The sequence below is a fragment of the Lissotriton helveticus genome, chromosome 5_1 (assembly GCF_964261635.1).
Source record: "Lissotriton helveticus chromosome 5_1, aLisHel1.1, whole genome shotgun sequence".
Lineage (NCBI taxonomy): Eukaryota > Metazoa > Chordata > Amphibia > Caudata > Salamandridae > Lissotriton > Lissotriton helveticus.
This window is the reverse complement of record NC_136065.1, coordinates 715,681,973-715,701,768: the sequence shown is the minus strand read 5'-3', so window position 1 is coordinate 715,701,768 and position 19,796 is coordinate 715,681,973. Positions and strand designations below refer to the sequence as shown.

General features: G+C 43.4%; 1 protein-coding gene across 3 annotated transcripts in view; it reads left to right on the top strand.

Annotated features, from left to right (window-relative positions):
• Positions 1–19,796, top strand: part of PIK3AP1 (phosphoinositide-3-kinase adaptor protein 1) — a 1,822,514-nt gene that overhangs the window by 1,558,299 nt on the left and 244,419 nt on the right. The window lies entirely within an intron of this gene.

Here is a 19,796-nt window from a genome sequence, read left to right as displayed (position 1 = left end):
GTAAATCCATGACGTCAAGGTACTCACTGATGACCCTACTGTGGAGGAGCTCTAGGGCTAAAATATTGATCCTAAATTGCCACGGAGCACTAGAAAGAGTAGGAAAGCAATGGTCAGCACCAGTATGAGTTCTGGAACAAAACACGTTATTTTTTGTGTTGTGCACAATACACTAGATCACATTTTTGTGCAGCCCTCGTGCTTCTGATAAGAAAATGCTTAACAAATACTATTGTGAATATTTCTGGATTGTATTGAATTGCAATTGAAATTAAATAAGGTGGATCACACATATCAGTGAAATTAGATTTTTTAACCAACTATTGGTTTACGAGAGAAGGACTCGAAGCTGGAGTCAATAGATACACACACAAGACGCTTATTCTCTACTGCAAGAGCACGTGTGGACTCTTAAAACATTTAAGGTCTCTGGGTCTTTTTAAAGAGAAGGAAGGAAGGATAATCTCTGGACTTTACTTTTATATGGTATATGTAGAAGGCAAAGGAGGTATTGAGCACTCTCATTTTATTTTCTATCAAATTTCTAACATTTTAAGGCCCAGACCAACACCTACTGTGGTATCTTGCTGCTCTGAATGTTTTTCGGGAAGATATTAGAACATTAAAATCTTGGTGTCACCAGATTCTAGAATAAGCTGCTCCCTGTCAGTTGGACTCTGTGGTGACAGTGGAAGTTAGATGTGGCTGAGGTATACACAATAATTCCTGCCTCTATCTTCTTTTGGATGTGCCTTGCCGATTTTACACTGATGAGGAGGATGGGATCTGTCTAGCATCTGCAGGTGTACACCTCAACAGTCTCTAGATGAAGAGTTTATCACATTGAGCAATGCAGTGAGGATTCCGGAGAGACTGATGGTATTCGACACTTTCGAAGAGACTGATGATATTCGACACTAAGTTTCATGCTGGAGAATGTCTAAGCACCAGCTTAAAGAGTTAAAGAGGTAGAGCTTGGTTCAGGAAGCGACCTTTTTTTAATGGTGCAAATCAGTTCAGTAGTTTTTGAGAAATTAAAAAAAATAAGTGAAAAAATCAATTTCCCATAGGAAACTTTGTGCAAGGCTACAGCTGAAACTACTGAACGGAATTATCCCAAATTTGGCACAAAGGTAGGGCATGGGTCAGAAAGCTTCAGTAGTTGCTGAGAAATTAGAAAAATAAAAGTTTCGATATCTGGGCAGAGCCTAAGTCCCGTGCGCAAGCTTCACTGTGATTGGCTGCCAACACTCTAAAACAGGAAGTGTTGGCAGACATCTTGTGGCTCGGTAGAAGCGAGTTGCTAAAAAACAGAGAAACAAAGGTAGAAAACAAGAGAAGGGGGCAGAGTAGAAACACCCTGGCCCCCTAGGTCTGGTCAGGCGGCCCCAAAAACTCGGCGTAATTCGCGCTGGGGTCGCGGGTTCCCTTGTTTTATTTTCATGAAACCCTGGGATGGGTAGGTTCCGGGGGGGATTCCTTAAAAAATAATAGCGGGGTTCGCTGGGGCTGCGGGTGCCCGCTGGCATCCCCGCAGTCTTGGGGCTTGCGGCCCCCCTCCTGGAGCTCTTCATCTGCTTATAACTTTGGCATCGATTGACGATTCTTTACGAAATTTTCCCAAAAAGTTTCTCTTTTTTGATCAGCTCCTATCTTGAAAGTTTTGGGGTGATTGGTCAAGGGGGGCAGAGAAAAAAGGGGTGTGTGAAAACGTGTTTTCTCAATAGACTTTTCATAGGAAACTTTAGACAAAGCTACAGGTCAAACTGCTGAAGGGAATTATGCCAAATTTGGCAGGGAGTAAGGTCTTGGTCTAGAAAGCGCGTTTTTGTTGAAATGATGTAAATCCATTCAGTAGTTTTTGAGATAATAAAGGGAAAACAATATATATCTGGTCGGTGCCTTACTCCCGTGCACGAGCTTGCCTCTGATTGGCTGCTAACTCTTCAAAGCAGGAAGTGTCCTCTGATTGGCTGCTAACACTTGAAACCATGAACTGTTAGAAGCCATCTTGTGCCTTTCATTGAGTGAAAATATAAAAGAAAGGTTCCGGGGCAATTTAATATGGCGGAGCTCTGTGTAATGATGATTTGGATGCAGTGAATGTTTAAGATTTATTAACAATAAAGGAGAAACAGGTGAGCGCCAGGCATCACGACTTCCACTCTTGGACACTACTAGGAAGATAACCCTTTCACGCTCCCTGTGCCCAACATCACCACATCTGAGGTATGCCTTTAGTAGCCAGTCCGTCGGCTTGCAGCTCTCTACCCTTGCGAGCTAGTACGCTGCCGTGCCTGTATCTCTGCGAGCTACTACGCTGCTGTTCTTTTGGAGCGGACGTCTCGTAGTTCTGCCTCTGTGAGCTGAGCAGACGGGCCGCAGTTGTCCCTCTGCAAGCCTGGGTACGAACTGTTCATAAGACTCACTATATGAGCATTGAAAAGCCCTTTTGTGATTCAGTTTGTCAGCTGGCATCTGTCCGAGGCATTTCAGAAACATACCGGAGCTCTGTCTGTGAGAGATACCCATTTCACGCTGCCTCTCCCCACATCAGCAGGTAACGCACCATCTTCCCACATCACCAGCATACCGTCAACAATCTTCTTGGGCCCGCAAGTCTCCCTCTACGAACCACTGGTGGGCTCGCAGCTCTTCCTGTCCGACTTCTCGGCCCCCACTTTTACGAGCAGCCCGCCGGCTTGCAGGTCTCTGAGAAGAGATGCAATGGAGGCATGGTGATGCAGGTCGGACACCAACACTAATCCGACATCCCCCAGCAGCAGCTCTTTGTTCTCCATCCCCGCTCACCCCCCACAAACAAATGTGACAGGAACGTTTTTAAATGTGGAGCGTAGCAAATCGGCTGGTGTTGCAATTTTAATAAAATATATGCTTGCGAGGTTCGACAAATAAGAATCTTAGTCATGTATGGATTTACATATAAAACATTTTATTAAAACAAAACAACAACAAATATAACTATGTGTGTAAAACATTTTATTAAAACAAAACAACAACAAATTCAACTATGTATAGCCATGGCGTGTCATCCCTCGACAATTTGTGAATCACAGCCTGCAAGACAAAAAGAAAAATAAGATGGTGCATTATGCGTCCAGCAAAGGAGAGAGAAAAAGAGGATGAGTTAGATACAAGGAAGATAGAAAGAGAGAAACAGTGTGAGAGAGAGGAAGAGAGAGTGAGTGACAGACAGAGAAAGAGTGAGAGAGAGAAAGAGAGAAAGATACAAGGAAGAGAGAAAGAGAAACACAGTGTGAGAGAGAAGAGAGAGAAAGAGAGAGAGGAAGACAGAGAGGAAGAGAGGGAAAGTGAGAGAGAGAAAGAGTGAAACAGTGTCAGAGAGAGGAAGAGAGAGAGAGAAAGAGTGAGAGAGAAAGATTAAGAAAAAAGAGCGAGGAAGAGAAGCAAACAGAGTAAGAGAGAGGAACAGAGAGAGAGAGAGGAAGTGAGAAAAAGAAAGAATGAGAGAGATAGAGGAAGACACATAGAAAGAGAGAAAGTGTGAGAGAGAGAGAAAGGAAGAGATGGAGAGGGAGTGTTGACACTGGAGAAAATCTTCTAAGCTACCTTTGTGTCACCGGTGTGTCTCCAACCACGTCCCGGGACATACTGCATCCTCAAGTTTAGTTATGTGAAAGATAGTATAGAAATAGTAATTGCAGACTATATACATTGGCATACGCGTAATTCCCTGTTTCTGCTGCATCCCATCCACTTCCACTGCCCAGAGGTGTCTAACAGCCGCTGAGCATCCCAGGGCCATATTATCAAGAACAGTGATAATATTATCGCCGCTTTAGCAACAGGAAACTGACGCAAAAGTGGTGTTCAGGGGCTTGATAATATGCCCATGTGAATTCCCATAGAAGCACAGGTTTGATATCCTTCACACCAGAACCTGGGCTTTTATGGGAGTTCTTAAGGGCATATTATCAAGCCAGGTTTGATATCCTTCACACCAGAACCTGGGCTTTTATGGGAGTTCTTAAGGGCATATTATCAATCCACTTATCGCCGCTTTTGCAGCAGTTTCCTGCCGCTAAAGCGGTGATAATGTTATCACCATTCTTGATATTATGGTCCCCAGTCTGGTGTTGCCCATACACTTGCACTGCCCAGAGGTGTATAACAGTTGCTGCACATCCAGGCTGCTGCACCCCATGCACTCCCACCATCAGGAGCGTACTGTCCGCCGCTGCCCATTCAGGCTGCTGCACCCCATCCACTCCCACTGGCCGGAGGGGAGTGCCCGCTGCTGCACAAACAAACCTCTCTGCTCACCTTCCGCCACCGGTGTGTGTCGAAGAGATTCAACTACTTGCCGTAGGAACCTCCTCAGCCTCAGTAAACTCGGTCAATGGAGCTCACAATTTAGACTGGGTGTTGATTGCCAGGGTGGCCACGCATCAGCGCATGTTCAGCTCCGGTGGTGTTTGTGGGGGGGACGTCAATTTGTGAAGCAGATAAAAAGCAAGATAAGATTGTGTACCATGCGTCCATCAAAGGAGAGAGAGAGAGAGAGAGAGAGAGAGAGATAGAGAGAGAGAGAGACTGGAGAAAATGTTCACAGCTCACCTATGTGTCACCAGTGTGTCTCCAACCACATGCCTGGACATAGTGCACCCTCAAGCTCCCACATCTGAAAGATAGTACAGAATTAGTAATTGTAGGAAAGACCAGTATGTAGGAATGAAAAGACAGAGACGGTATTTCTCTTGATGTGGTTTAACCCTCAGAACATGTTTTGTAAGCAGCAAGTATAAAGCAAGAATGACTGAACCCCCCATTAACTTCTACCTTCCAACCTTCTCACATTCAAAACATAACATTCCCAAAGCGACGCGAGGCAGCCACGAGCTGTGAGCGGAATGTCACGCTCGTGTCTGCATGCTTCGATGCTCCCAACACACCTTACCTCTTTTAAAACAAAATCAGGCAAATGAAATTTCGTCAAAATTTGATGGTAAATTTAAGGGTATAAAGTATGAAAAAAGAAATACTCAACTACTTTGCTACAGATGTGGGAGCGATGGACATTTGGCCGACTGTAAAAACTGTCCAGCTATTGGAAAACGTGTTAAAAATGCAATAAGAAAGTGTAATGGCAGGGTATATACGACTGCGTACGCCTAAATCGCTGTGCAGCCTTTCTTCATCAAGTCTGCTGCACCCCATCCACTATGCCGCCCAGAGTTATCTGCCCGCTGCTGAGCACCCAGGCCTTACTGCTCACCTTTTTGCAGTGACGGCACCCTCCACATCATGCAGCTCCGGCCTGCAAGGTAATAGGTCTCACATTGGGTACTGAGTCTTGATATGGCCATGGCAGAGGAAATACTAGTGCACCTATCAACGCAGGTTGTACACCCGCTCAGTGCTTGCGTTGCTACTAACTCAGTGAGAAGTGAGGTCACGTACATAAATGGCGTAGTGCACGTGCGTCCGGTTTTTTATATTAGCAGGGTCACGTGTCCTATGACGCCTGTGCTGGATGGGTGTGGTGTGGGTGTATACCAGCTGTGAGGGAGTGGCTGTGGCATCAGTGTTGCCAGATTGGCCTAGATCACGCACAATTAGGCTAATTCTTTCTGGTTGTATTGTAAAACTTTGGTTTGTGCTAGTTGCCAGATTATAAATATATATACAACGCTCCAGCAAAGTAGTATGTTACAGCACTTTATTAGACAAATATTTACTTGGCATACTGCTGCAACATCAATTCCAATGCATTCACTGCCTGCTTGACGCTGTCCCTGCCCCTCCTTCCCTAAAGTAGCAATATTGGGCTAGTGTGGGCTACTTTTTAGTTGGCTTTGGGCAATAGAAAGCTTTAAAAATAGGACAACACTGGATGCGGGTGTCCGTTTTGGAGTGCTATAGTCACTCGGGTTGCAAAATCCAAAGTGTCACTCTGTGAGCCAAGTCCCACAATATGGCCAACATGGAAGGTACGGGGAATTACTGACCCTATATTCATCCGTAGTTGCATACAAGAAAGATGATGGACATGAGACATCTGTGTGGATATGAATGTTTATTGCACATTCAGTGGAGTGTTGCAGATGTAGCAATACAGGCCCTTGGCAAGTTGAAGTTTCAGTTTTTGGCACATGGAGGGCAGCCAATTAGAGACAAGGTTGTTGTCAGAGTTAGGCTGTGCCAACATATGTACTTATACAATCACTCTGACGATCCTCACACACTTATAAATTCAGTATACACTCTCCTTGCAGTACTCTAATGATGCAGTCTCTATGTACGTACTTGTACAATGACCAAGACAAAGTTACATAACTAAAGTTTTCCCCCACTGTCAAAGGTAAGATGGTTGCATACGCTGTCCAGAGCACAATGTAATGTGGTAGGGCCTAGGGGCAGAATGTTGCATACATAATGAACACAGATAGGTAGTGGAACTGGGTGCGGGCACGTGCATTCGACTCCTTTTTATTAACAGGGTCACATGTCCAGTGACGTCTGTGGTGGATGCGTGTGGGGTGATTGTAAGCCAATCCTCCGTGAATGGTTGGTGGTGGCAACAAGTACAACAGTAATCATTGGATCAAACACAGAGATTCAATCATAAAGAGTCAATCATTTGTGCTGCACTAAGGTACGGGTACCAGATATGAAATTATACAGAAAAGATTCTATTGTGAAGGGTTCAGGACTTGTGATACACTGAGGTAGGACAGCAGATGTGAAATTATATGCAAAATATTGTATCAGAAAGGGTCCATGAGTTGTGCTCCACTGACGTAGGGGCATCAGAAGCATTCAGCATGTGCGCAGTCAGCGATTATGTGTGGCCCGCACTGGGAGCAATGTCTCTTGCCTATTGGACAGGGTCATCTGCAATTGCTACTCGATGTGAATTGTGAGCCCTGTTGTTACGCAGTGTAGGTGGATGGAACAAAATATGACACATTTACGAAATACACTGTCGAAATATGTAGATTTCAGAGACGTTATAGTTCAAATTGTGAGCTCTGCTTTCCGCATTGTAGACTGCCATTCAGTGTTCATTTGGACTTGCATGATAAATTTGGTCATTATAGTAAAGCCATTACTGACATAAAACAAGTTCTTGAAGCAAGGATACTAAAAGGATATTGTATAGATTTGAGGTACGTTATACTTAGTTGGGATTTTCACCAGAAACTACTTTAACCTCTTCGAGGCTCATGACGAGCTGAGCTCGTCATGAGCCGTGGAACGCTCGCATGCGGGGATAATTCCCCTGCTGTGCTGAGCGTTCCACCGCAGGTAATGCACCTGTGACGAGCTGAGCTTGTCATGAGCACAGGAGTGCCGTGCCTCATGACGAGCTCAGCTCGTCATGAGCATGCGAGCGCTGCGCGCGCCCCCCTCCCCCCAGCACAGCGGGGGATTAACCCCCGCAGCGAAGGGGTTAAACTTTGTTATTTCTTTATGAAACTTCACATCACTATTATCTTTCATCTCTTCTTCAACACGTACACTTATCAACCTGTCATTTTCTGTACACTTTTCTTGACTACCAAAGAAATGTAACTCTATATAATTACAAACTTGTTTTATATTATTTATATTAAAATTCAATTTCGTGCCGCAGCAAGGTCAAGACTTATCCAGATGATTCCTCTTGACTTTGAATATAAACGTGCAGATGTCTATCTATGCGAACTTTCGTAGGATCTAATTTCTCGATGTGAAAGCATCTTCAAGCTGAAGCTGTACAATTTTTTTGCTAAGTGTCTTCTCCTGTGAAATTTCTTCCCACATTTCTTTCAATTTTGTTTTCTCAGACTTGGTAATATATGACGTGATAAAGCGAGAAACAGTAATTCAGTTATCTGCAACATATTGTATGTCCATATTTGCATTCCACATTTTAAAAATCACCGGATTGTTATCATTAATGTACTTCGATTGTTCTGTTCTTTTTATAAGTATTTTTGGGTGATTTTTGAGTGATAGTATGCCTCACTGCTGACATAAAATTGTTCACTCTTCCTTGTGATGACTTATGGTGCCCTGAGTTAGTAGTACCTTTGGCGCTCAGCGTGTACGTACCCTGCAATGGTGCGTGGTCCGGGGGGGCCGCACTCGGACCAATGTCTTTTGTCTATTGAATTGTGCCATAATAAGGCCACGTGGCGATGAGCCATGGTGCACTGAGTTAGTAGTACCTTTGGCACTGAGTGTGTTCGTATCTAGCGATGATGCCTCGTCCTGAGGGGCTGAACTTAGAGCTATGTGTTGTCTATTGAATTCTGTTTCAATATGGCCACGTGGCGATGACTTATGGTGCAGTGAGTTAGTAGTACCTTTGGCGCCCAGCGTGTACGTACCCTGCGATGATGCGTGGTCCGGTGGGGCCATACTCGGAGCAATGTCTTTTGTCTATTGAATTCTGCCTCAATTCGATTTTCGAGTGATAGTATGCCTCACTGCTGACAACAAACTGTTCAATCTTCCTTGCGATGACTTATGGTGCACTGAGATAGTAGTACCTTTGGCACTCAGCGTGCACGTACCCTGCGATGATGCGTGGTCCAGGGGGGCCGAACTCAGACCAATGTCTTTTGTCTATTGAATTCTGCCTCAATACGGCCATGTGGTGATGACTTACAGTGCTAGTAGAACCTTTGGCACTGAGCGTGAATGTAACCTGCAATGATGCGTGGTCCTTGGGGGCCCCACTAGGAGCAATGTCTCTTGCATGCTGCTCTGCGTCAGCTGCAGCACGCTGTCTGCAATGTAGATTGAAGGCAGTAGTCTGTACAGGCATAATTCTGTGGTGCTGTCCCGCATGGGTTCGCAGGGGGCCTGTGTCGAGGAGACTCGCAGTCATGGCGGCAGCCACGTGGCAGGGTGAGGTTTGCCGCTCTCGCAGACGTGTTGTCCTTCACAGTTCACAAGTGAACCACGCCCAGAACCCCGGCTTATTTATTCATACTCTTATGCTGGAATGGCATACATTGGATGAGCCCACTGCGCTTCCGCTTCCAGGGGAGGACAACACAGCTACATGTCCGAGATCTTCCCCACTGTCTGAGGTAACATGGTTGCGTCTATTGTGCACAACACTACAAACACCAGTAGTATATATACAGATAGAGAGGTTTATGATCTGTATAGTGAGGTCTGTCCAGCACATCACCGCTACAGTTGGTATTGTGTGCATTATTATTATTGATGGATGAGTTGCGTCCTTCACACATAATTGCTTGCCATATCTTGCAACATTTAAGTATTGTGTGGTTGAGGGACCATGCCATTTTTGGAAGGTCCGCTGTCCTGTTCTGCATTGCTTCAGTGGTAGTAGGGAGGGGGGTGGTCCATGGGGGACGTTGTGAGGTTGGTGGCAGTGTGTGTTGTGGCCTTCATGGGTGTTTGAGCTGCGTGATCAGTAATTCTATGGCATATGTTGCGCTTCAGATGTGATTCTGGGCTACGATCCCTTTCACATTGTAGGTAGTCTTCCTAGTTTACACCAGTAAAATGCAGATGTTAGATTACTACTACAAACGTGGCCTATTCCCTGTTTTTGGATCGCACCCCAGATTTAGCTGCTCCTTGAAAATATCGGAAACTGGTGCTTTTGTGTTAATTTGTGTACAGGACTTCTGCTCTGTATATTATTATCATTAGTTGTTCTCATTTGTGACAAATTCCTTTTTGTGGAACCTATTCCTGCAAAACTGGAGATATTGGCTGTTTTTACTAGGTTGACAATAAAGTGATAATTTAAAATCACTGAAAAAACTATAGGTTTAAAGAAGAAAATAATTAGAAATTAGCATTTAAAAAACATGGAAATTCACTGGAAAAAAACATAATTTTCAGGGAAGTTATAGTTACAAATAAGCATTTAAAAAATCTTTAAAATTCACTGAAAAAACCATAGGTTTCAGGGACGTTATAGTTAGTTGGACATTTCACTCATACAAAACCATAGAAATGTCCCAGTTATAGTTACTTGAGCTAACTATAACTCCCGCCCCCGCAATGCACTGCTGATGACGTCACATATTACATCATTAATGACATGGTCAGTGACATCACTGATGACTTTACTAATGACATCTCAAATTACATCACTGATTATATCACTGATGACATCATCCACGTGAAAATCTGATGCACCTCCTCACACTTTAATAAAACCTTTGATAAACCCACTCTAAAATACAGACTACCATTTTTGAAACAATAGAGGCACTAATACCAGTTACTACGTAGGCGCTCACTGATTCCTAGGTCTACACACACATCCCCTTATTCACCCATACAGTCACTCATACATGCAGTGACTCATCAATACAACACTATTATAGGCACTCATATACCTATACAAACACTCACACACCTCCACTCATCCAGAGTTACTCACAATCTAGTCAGTCATGCAAATAATCAATCACACTTCTATTTACTCACCTATACAGTTATACACACACACAACCTCACTTATTCATACAGATACTAACATATATTTACTCCCTTATACAATCACTGATACAAGTACACACTCATCCATGCAGCCACTCTCACAATCACTGACTCACGTATAGTCATTTATATACTCCAACTCTCACATACACTGCCTTTTACATATGTAGTTACTTGAACATGCAGCACTGAGATATCCATTCACTCACCAACACACCCATACACACACTCACCCACACAGCTGTTTCCACATGCACTCTTGAACCTATACATCCAGTGAATGAAGTACTCACACATCTATGCACAGAGTAACACACCTCCTACCCACCCCCACACACACACACTCAGGCACCCATACAAATGCTCAGGCAACTAATCAATAACCCATATAGACACTCATGTAGCTACTCACCAACTGATGCACCAGCTTACACAGCAATAGAAAGACTGATACAGACATTCACAAAGGTTAGTCACTAACCCATGCATTCAGTAAGACATATTTAATCACTCACTTATACAGTCAGTCCCGCACCTACTAAATCCTCCATCCAGACACTTATACACCCACTCATATATACCTTGGCCAATATATATATAATACATAAGGTCAGGGCTCACGCACCACAGGACACGTGCGGGCGAAGCCCGGGCCAAGGGCAGGCCCGTCATAGCCGGAAGAGGCTGGGCAGGGCCACCCCATCAACATCTTGCCTTTTGGAAAGCATCGGTCGGACGCTGCTGGAGGAAGGTACTGTGTTCTTTGAAGTTCCTCTCACATTGTTGTTCTACTCTCTGGTTAATCGAGCTGTATAGACAAATAATTGAGTACTTTAAGGAGATGGAGAAACGTAAGGGTGCACCAGGGACACTGGATGCTTTTTTGGTCAGGGCTGAGTCATTATTGATTCACGAGATCGAACTAACAGAGCGTCGATTATCTATAGACCCCTTAACACTAAGAGAACTTCAAGTAGCGGGTAGAGGTTTGAGTGTAAATGATGGGTTATGTATCAACTCCCCTATTATTCCTTCATCCCTGTTATGCTCCCCTTCTACTGTTTGTACCCGGGAACTGATGCCGGAAGCGGCGGTGTGTAGAGTTACTAGGCCTAAGGTACAAAGAAATGTGGCTGCTAAGGGAAAAGCTGCAGTCCCTGCAAAAAGGGAAGCGGTGGCTCCTGCAAGAAAATCTAAACCTGGGGTGGCTTCAGAGGTAATGGACAGTTCTGATATGGAACATGTCCCAAATAGATGCCAAATCTTTAACACTTCTGTTGGCACACAGACAGACACTGTGATCTTTGATTTAGGCACAAATAATGTTAAGGAAGCTGCGACAGATATTGATGCTGTAGTGTAGTTCCTATATTCCCAATAGGCTCTGCGCATTGGAATAACATAAACTATAGTTTAGACGTAGGACTTAGGTCGACTAGGTCTCTATTGAATATGTTAGACTTAATTATGAATGCCAGCTAGCCCAGTGGTCACTAGAAACTTTCTCTATTGTTCGTTCGTTCAAAAGCTTTATTCGAAATGTAAAAACAATTCATAAAAGCATACAGTTCAATCACAGTCATTAAAATTCATTATGAACACATTTATAAATTAAAACACTAAAAACCAAATTAAAAATCCATATTCACACTATTTTAGACCAAATAACCATAAGCCTTCAATAGGGGCACATCATTCAAACATAGCAAGTGCTAGGATCAATTCATCAAGGGAGCAAACATTATTCAAATGTAAAGATAAATCAGCTCATCATTTTAGAGCGAGATAATAAGTCAAATTGGTTAGGCGTGGAGATGATACGGCCACTCAATACATGGCCACTCCTGCCCGTCAAGAGGTTGCTCACTGCTTTCTAACATTTCCACGGGGTATATAATGATCTGGGGTAAAAGTCGCTTATGCTCCAAATAGATATAGGACCATCTCCTATTTGTGGCAGCCAGGATTGGAGAAATGGAACGACGTCTTTAGACCTAAATTTGACGAGTACCAAATCGCCCGCTATATCCTTAGGGCGAGGTCCTAGCCAACCCTCCCTTTTGACATTTAGTATGGTGCCATCAATGTTAGGTGGTAGGGGTCTATTTTTGGTTAGCGAAAACACAACCTTGTTTCTTAGGTCCAGATGGCTTTCATGTTTCCCCTTTATAAGTTCGGGTACTCCCGAAAGAACGTACACAATAGGGGCGGCCTCTGGAGGTAGATGTAGATGATCAGTTTTAAATAGTATATTGTCATGATTAACCGCTGTTCCTTTGCGTAATGTCAATTCATTGTTTAGCCCTACTCTAGGATGAGACCTCCGTACAATTGTGGCAGGGGGATTAAAAGTTTTCACATGTGGTATTACTCGTTGGTTGCGGGTGGTATTGCTTTGTGTAGAAGTTTCAGACATTTCTATGGAGGCTGGGCGCTGTGGCTGAGTGGGAACTGCCATAATTTTTACAAGCAATGAATTGGCCTTGATTGCTTCTTCAACACCCAAGAGCCTATCCGCGAAACTAACCATTTTATCGATCAACGGAGATATTATAGATTTAATCATATTTTCAATCGAGGCCATTAAAGAAGCATGGGTAGGGGCAATCGGTATGGCATTGCTGGGCGTGTTGGACGATGGGGGATTTGGGTTTAGTTTTAGATGTTTGGCCTGACTCCCCAATTGTTTGGCCCCAACTCTCTTCCTTTTGGCAATAGTGACCTGAGGGGTAACTGCAACTAGCGATTTTTCTTCCGGTCGTGGTAAAAATGAAGTATCCTGTGTACTATGGGTTGGTTGAAGTTGACTGTCGGCCAGGGGACTGCTCGTTGCTGTAACGCAGATTAGGAGACTCATTTGTAGATTGTCTGAGTCCACAGGAGCATACGTGGATTTGCACATTATATTTAGTTCCTCCAGTAATGATATATTTGGGGCTACATTGGCGGTCTGTAAGGTAGAGCACATAGTGGGAGGACTATCCATGGCTGGGGATCGCTATATTCTCTCTAGTTCTCTGACAATGGGGAGCGTTACCCTCTTTATATAATAATCCATCGTTCCCCTGAACTAGTCACTCTGGGGGGAGATATTTCTGGTATCCCCCTTGCAGGTCATATCAGCATCATCTGCCCAAGGAAAACAGTTCAACAGATCCACTATGATGACAATGGGAAGGACATATGAGGAAGCGGGGATAGGCAGAGGGTATCAGTACCTTTAAAACTTTTCCTTCCTCTTTTAGTTCGAGGCCAAAGGGAATGGCCCCGTCCCGGCCTCGGATGGCCGCTGATGGCCCCGCCCTTGTCCCGGGCTTCTCCCGGCGTGTCCCGCGCGCGAACCCGAGACGCGGGGTCTGGGCTCCCAGTTAAAGCGCCTCCGGGCGCGGAAGTTACGTGGGCGGCTTCCGCCACAAAGCAGACTGGGGAATGTAGTCCCTGTGGCCGTATGGCGGTGCGGTGTTAGCAGCGTCAGCGTTCACCCAGGTAGGGCGATGCTGCGGTCAGGTAGCACTTTACTCGCCCCTCAGCCCCTCCACCACCTTGAAACAAGCAACCTTCTACTGTTTGTACCCGGGAACTGATGCCGGAAGCGGCAGTGTGTAGAGTTACTAGGCCTAAGGTACAAATAAATGTGGCTGCTAAGGGAAAAGCTGCAGTCCCTGCAAAAAGGGAAGCAGGTGGCTCCTGCAAGAAAATCTGAACCTGGGGTGGCTTCAGAGGTAATGGACAGTTCTGATATGGAACATGTCCCAAATAGATGCCAAATCTTTAACACTTCTGTTGGCACACAGACAGACCCGGTGATCTTTGATTTAGGCACAAATAATGTTAAGGAAGCTGCGACAGATATTGATGCTGTAGTGTAGTTCCTATATTCCCAATAGGCTCTGCGCATTGGAATAACATAAACTATAGTTTAGACGTAGGACTTAGGTCGACTAGGTCTCTATTGAATATGTTAGACTTAATTATGAATGCCAGCTAGCCCAGAGGTCACTAGAAACTTTCTCGAATTCACAAGAAGGGATTAGTTTCTGACAACTGCATAAACATGACAACTTTGCTCCCTCCAGAATAAGGAGTATACCTCCAGAGTCGCCGAAACAATAGATAACTATTTTACTCAGTCAATGGTGCATGCTTAGTTTCACCAGAAGTGCAGAGAAACAGAGAGACGGGCGTTTTTAATAAAAGAGGTTATTTATTCTCATGCAAGATAAGTGAATTCCTACAATCGCAATACTTGTCATAAAGTAAAGTGCGTACAGTAAAATGAGTATCATGAAATAATACTGTAAGAGCATGGTATGGTTTCTAAGCCATACGGTGTTTAAAATGGATAAAATATATATATTGATAAAATCATGACTAAACGTACTCAACTGGTGCTTCTAAGATACGCCTACCCCGGTGTACCTAACCTAAGCCTAGTACATGGGAAGGAGTAAGTGAGCTGTAGTTTGAGTTAAGATAGTTTCTGCCAAGAATCTGAATCAAGAATTCTCTATGGGTCTAATCAGCTCCGTACCTTGGTTTATAGAATGAAGGAGGTCTTGTATCTCTCTCTCAGGACTCTATCTCCCAGCAACCCGCAAGGGTGACAGGGAAACACTGGAGCTGGATTTCTTGGCAGGAGAAAAGACAGCGTCTCTCTCAGTGCGTCAGCGGGAGGGTCGGCTTCCTTCCGCACTTGCTACAGCAGGGCGTCGGGCAAGTAGATAGTCGATCTGCTCCAAACCACCGTGTGTTTTGCTAGGGCAGATGCTGGTATATTTATACCTGGAAGGTGCAGAGTTTGACGTAAGGTTAGAGATAAGACGTCACTAAGAACTCGCAGTTCTTTCAGGACTCCGGGAGTTCTAGGACAAATCAATACAGAAGCAGGGGAAATTCCCGGGCTGCTGGAGGCTTGGTTTGTTTAAGAACACGTTGTGCTTTCTAGGAGTCTATGGGAGTAGCCTTGCCGTATTTGGACTGCATTGGCTAGGTCTTAATAAGGATATGATTTGATATAACCACATAAGGGCATAAATCAGGAATATTTACTAGAGTCCTAGATTTGTCTACAACAATGCCACCAGTAATGCCAGAATGATAGCAGCAATGGTTAATTAGATGCAGGGTTTACTTAATAAGGGCCTCACACTGTATGGGATAAACTGAACAGCTTAGAAATAGTAGTAAAAATCTAGGGAAAAATAGAGAGGCCAGATTGGATGATGATCATACTCAGGGACACATCGAAATGACTGAAAGGGTGGATAGAATTACACAAAGAATTGCACATCAACCGATGGAAGGAAATGGAGGTAACACTACTGAGATTATGCAGACTAGCACAGGTGATAGAACCCAGATGTCACTAATTGGCCCTGGACCACAAGCGAAACAGAGGAACTGTACAGCACTACCTAAAGAGGATAGGACACATGATGCACGGAATTCAAGTAGAGCTGCCAATACGGACATTCTAAATCTGCCCCTTCTTCATGCCAGTATATGATAATACTAGCTGGTGTCCCTGCCCTTAGTACAAGTGAGAAAGAAAGCTGGGAAGACCTCAGGCATAAAACTAAAGGTAAGCTAAATACAAGGATTTTCAACTAAGGGACACAAAGGAAATATTAATGGTCCGCAGGGTAAGCTGGGTTAGCTCTTCAAAAAACATAGAAGGGAATTTTATAGTGGTAAACCTTCATCGGCCACAGTTGGTACGCCATATTCTGAATGGAAATGAGGAAATAAGCTTGACGAATACTAACATCTGTGCACTTCCATTGGTTTTTTTTAATAGACCACCGTCATGGAATCTAACACCTAGTCAGTATACAATGCTACTGACAAACAAATACCATGCACTGTCAGACTTGGATGCCCAAGACTGACAATTATCAGCGCCATGTGTAGAATCTTCTGCAGCCCATCTGCAACCTCAGGGGGAAGGGTCTGCCATGGTTATTACCTCCAATCTAAATCTGGTTCCTGTTAACAAAGTTAATTGTTGTAAAAGTCATATTAGATCAGGTTGTATATTAAGCACAGCAACAGGGTTTATGGAAGGAAGTGAGGGAGGAAGCCTAAGGGAGATAGTATTGATCTCAGGAATGTTGCAGGCCTTAGGAGGAATTTAGAAGATGTTGTATGGCAGGAATACATCGACCATAAAGACATAATTATGCTGCAAGGAACTTGGGCCGTAGAACCTCTACATAAAGTAGGCTACAAAACTTTCAGTAAACTTGCTATTCCCTCTGCTAGAGGGAGGCCTTCGGGAGGCCTTTGCATCTGGGTAAAGGTTACTCTTGGTCTAGATGTTAAACTAGTTGATATATGTTCAGTGGACATCCTAGGAGTAAAATTTCAAACACCCGATAAAAAAGAAGTCTACATAATAAATATATACTCTAGACCATATTTAACAAGTAAACAAATCGACGGAAATTGAGCAGTTAGACAACTTTTTAAGCACGATTGAGGTAAGGGCAATGAAAATAGTGGGAGGTGATTTTCATCGCAAATATGAACCTTATGGTGGGGCTAGAAAATATCTTTCAGGAAGAAGATTTGGCCAATAACATTCCGCTCCTGGACAGCCAGTTAGTAGTGCTTTGTACAGTAGCGGTTGCTCAGCTACTAAGACTTGTTTCGGGACACTACTTGAGAGCTTGCAACTGCCATCTACCATCCGATAGCCCAGCAGCCCACACATTCACCAGGAAGGATTCAAAAAGCCATTTAGATTATATAATGATCTCAATTGAGCTTTGGCCAATGGCCCTTGACATAAAAGTCGAAACTAGAGTAGAGAGTGACCAATGTCCATTAGGTTCGACACTGTCAGCTCACCTTTTCATTTCTTCCACCTTAAGAACAGGGGAATTTAGTAGTAGAATCATAGACCCACTAGTAAGTAACAACAGGACAGCTTTAAAATGGCCTTTGATAGAGAACAACCTAGTGGCTATTAAACAGATCTATGAAACCTTTGTAGATAGGGCTTCCCCGTATGTAGATTTCCCTGTACTAGCTATTCCAATAATGGATATCCACCATAATTTAGTTAAGGACTTGGAACCTATACTAAGTAAAATCCCGAAGGAAGCTAATAATGCGATCACGGTGGCGGCGGAGTTAAAAAACCCATGGTATAATAAAGCATGCCGTATTGTAAAATAAGAGCTCATCATTGCTTCCAAAGCTAAAAACACAGAGGCTTTAAGGGAAAAAAGGGCAGAGTACAAGCAATTGTTAACCTCCGCAAAGAAAGAATGGGAGGCAAACATCTGGGATGAACTATTAGTAGCAGCGAAAGCAAAAGCCCAAGTTGGCTTTTGGAGGCTAATCTCAAAGGGCACTTTTTTTTAGATGCTGATACTTGGGTAACGCATTTTTCTAGTGTCTACTCTTCTTCCCCAAATGATATTGATTATTTCCCGATGAGTTATGAAATTATTTTAAAAGCCGCACCCTTATCCTTTAGTTTAAAGTAAACCTTCACAGCTATAGACGCACTAATGCCAGGAAAGGCGCCTGGTCCTGATAAAATGCCTGGAGACCTATGGAAGCACAACCTATATTAATCTGTTGTGGAATTCTCTTGCATCAGGTGCACCATTACCTGAAACTTGGAAAGGGGCAGAGATCACGACTATTTTTAAGAAGGGTGATCGGCATAACCCATCTAATTACCGATATATATATATATATATATATATAACAGTTTGTTGTTAGATATATGTACATTATTATGCAGAACGTTAAGACAGGGATAGCTTATTTTACACATCCTACAATAAAGAGGACTGTTGAGGTCCATACTCATAGCATGGTAAGTATCTTAAGTTTTGTGGACTAAATAATCTTTCAAGAAACTTGGGAGGCGTGTCACCCGTCAGTGATGACGAAGAACAACATAGACCATCAGGTAAGTTGAAGATGTTGTTTATTTGTTCCGTGTATCAGCAAGCCATTCGGACAGCCAGACAACCCTTCAACTGTCACCGGTGTCTTGAGCATGGAATCGTCACACGCATTCCGATTTCATACCCAGCACATTGCATACACAGAGTACTAAATGGCTTTTCCCATTTACAAAAAAAACAAACAATATCACAATAATTTTAATAATTAGAAGAAGATAAATAACCAAGCATAAAAAAAATCATAATATTAAAATAAAATATTTAGCACTTATCACGAAGTGTCCATAACTAACACCCCCAACTAAGAGCAAAGTAAACACAGAGATAATGACATGGTCACAAATGACATCACCCAGAGTAAGACTAACACTCCAGGAATAAAACATCAACTGTGAGCACCATACAAAATCACGGTACTTCCTGGGAAAAGTAAATCTCCTTGTGCTGTGTCTCAAATTCACCTCCTTAGCAGAGACACCAGCAGTAGGACACCCATGATATAAACCAACAGAATCCTTGCCACCCACGACAATGTGATGAAACTCTTTTTTCACTCTCATCCTATTGCATATTAGTTTGCTCAGGTTCAACCCGAACCACTCTCTCACCATTCCACCATTGCTCACTTTCAACTTGCACACTATTGCCATACACCTTAATGAATCTGACGGGGGGTCTAAATTTAGTTTTGCCCTTGTTCACATGAACAGGTTTATAAATGCGAACTAAATCACCCACCTTTACCTCCACACCCTGGACTCTGTTTCTCACATCAAAATAGCGTTTTTGTTTCTCCTGAAAAGAGGAAACTCTTTTCCTGACAACCTCATCAGGAACCAAACACTGCTTAGGCCGTACCCATTTGTTCATCCAAACAGGACAAAAACATGTGGTGTCCCTTCTGCCACGCAAGAATTCAAAAGGAGAAACAGCAGTGGCCGGGTGGGGAGTGTTGCGATAAAATCACAGCATGCTCTTGATGGCATTGGTAATTATACATTTGTTTGCAATAGCCCACTGAATACATTCTCCTAAGACTTTGCTCAGTCTCTCTACCAGTTTGTTAGAGTTTTGGGATGATAAAGGGAGCTTTTACGGTGTTTAATGCCACTGCGCTCAAGAAATTTTCTAAACTCATCAGAGATAAACGGGGAACCATTATCTGAAACTAGTATTGCAGGAAATCCTTCCTTGAAAAAAACTTCTTTTATGGATTCAATAACTACTTTGGAAGTTACCTCATCGACAAACTTGGCCACTTACTTTAATAGTCCATCATAACAACAGCAAATCTAGATGTACTGTTAAGGTCAGGTCAGGTCAAAAGTTTTTGTAGAGTGCAGCTTATCACCGCAAGGTCTCAAGGCTGTTTAGACCATTAAACAGTCCGACAATATTAATCCCTACCTT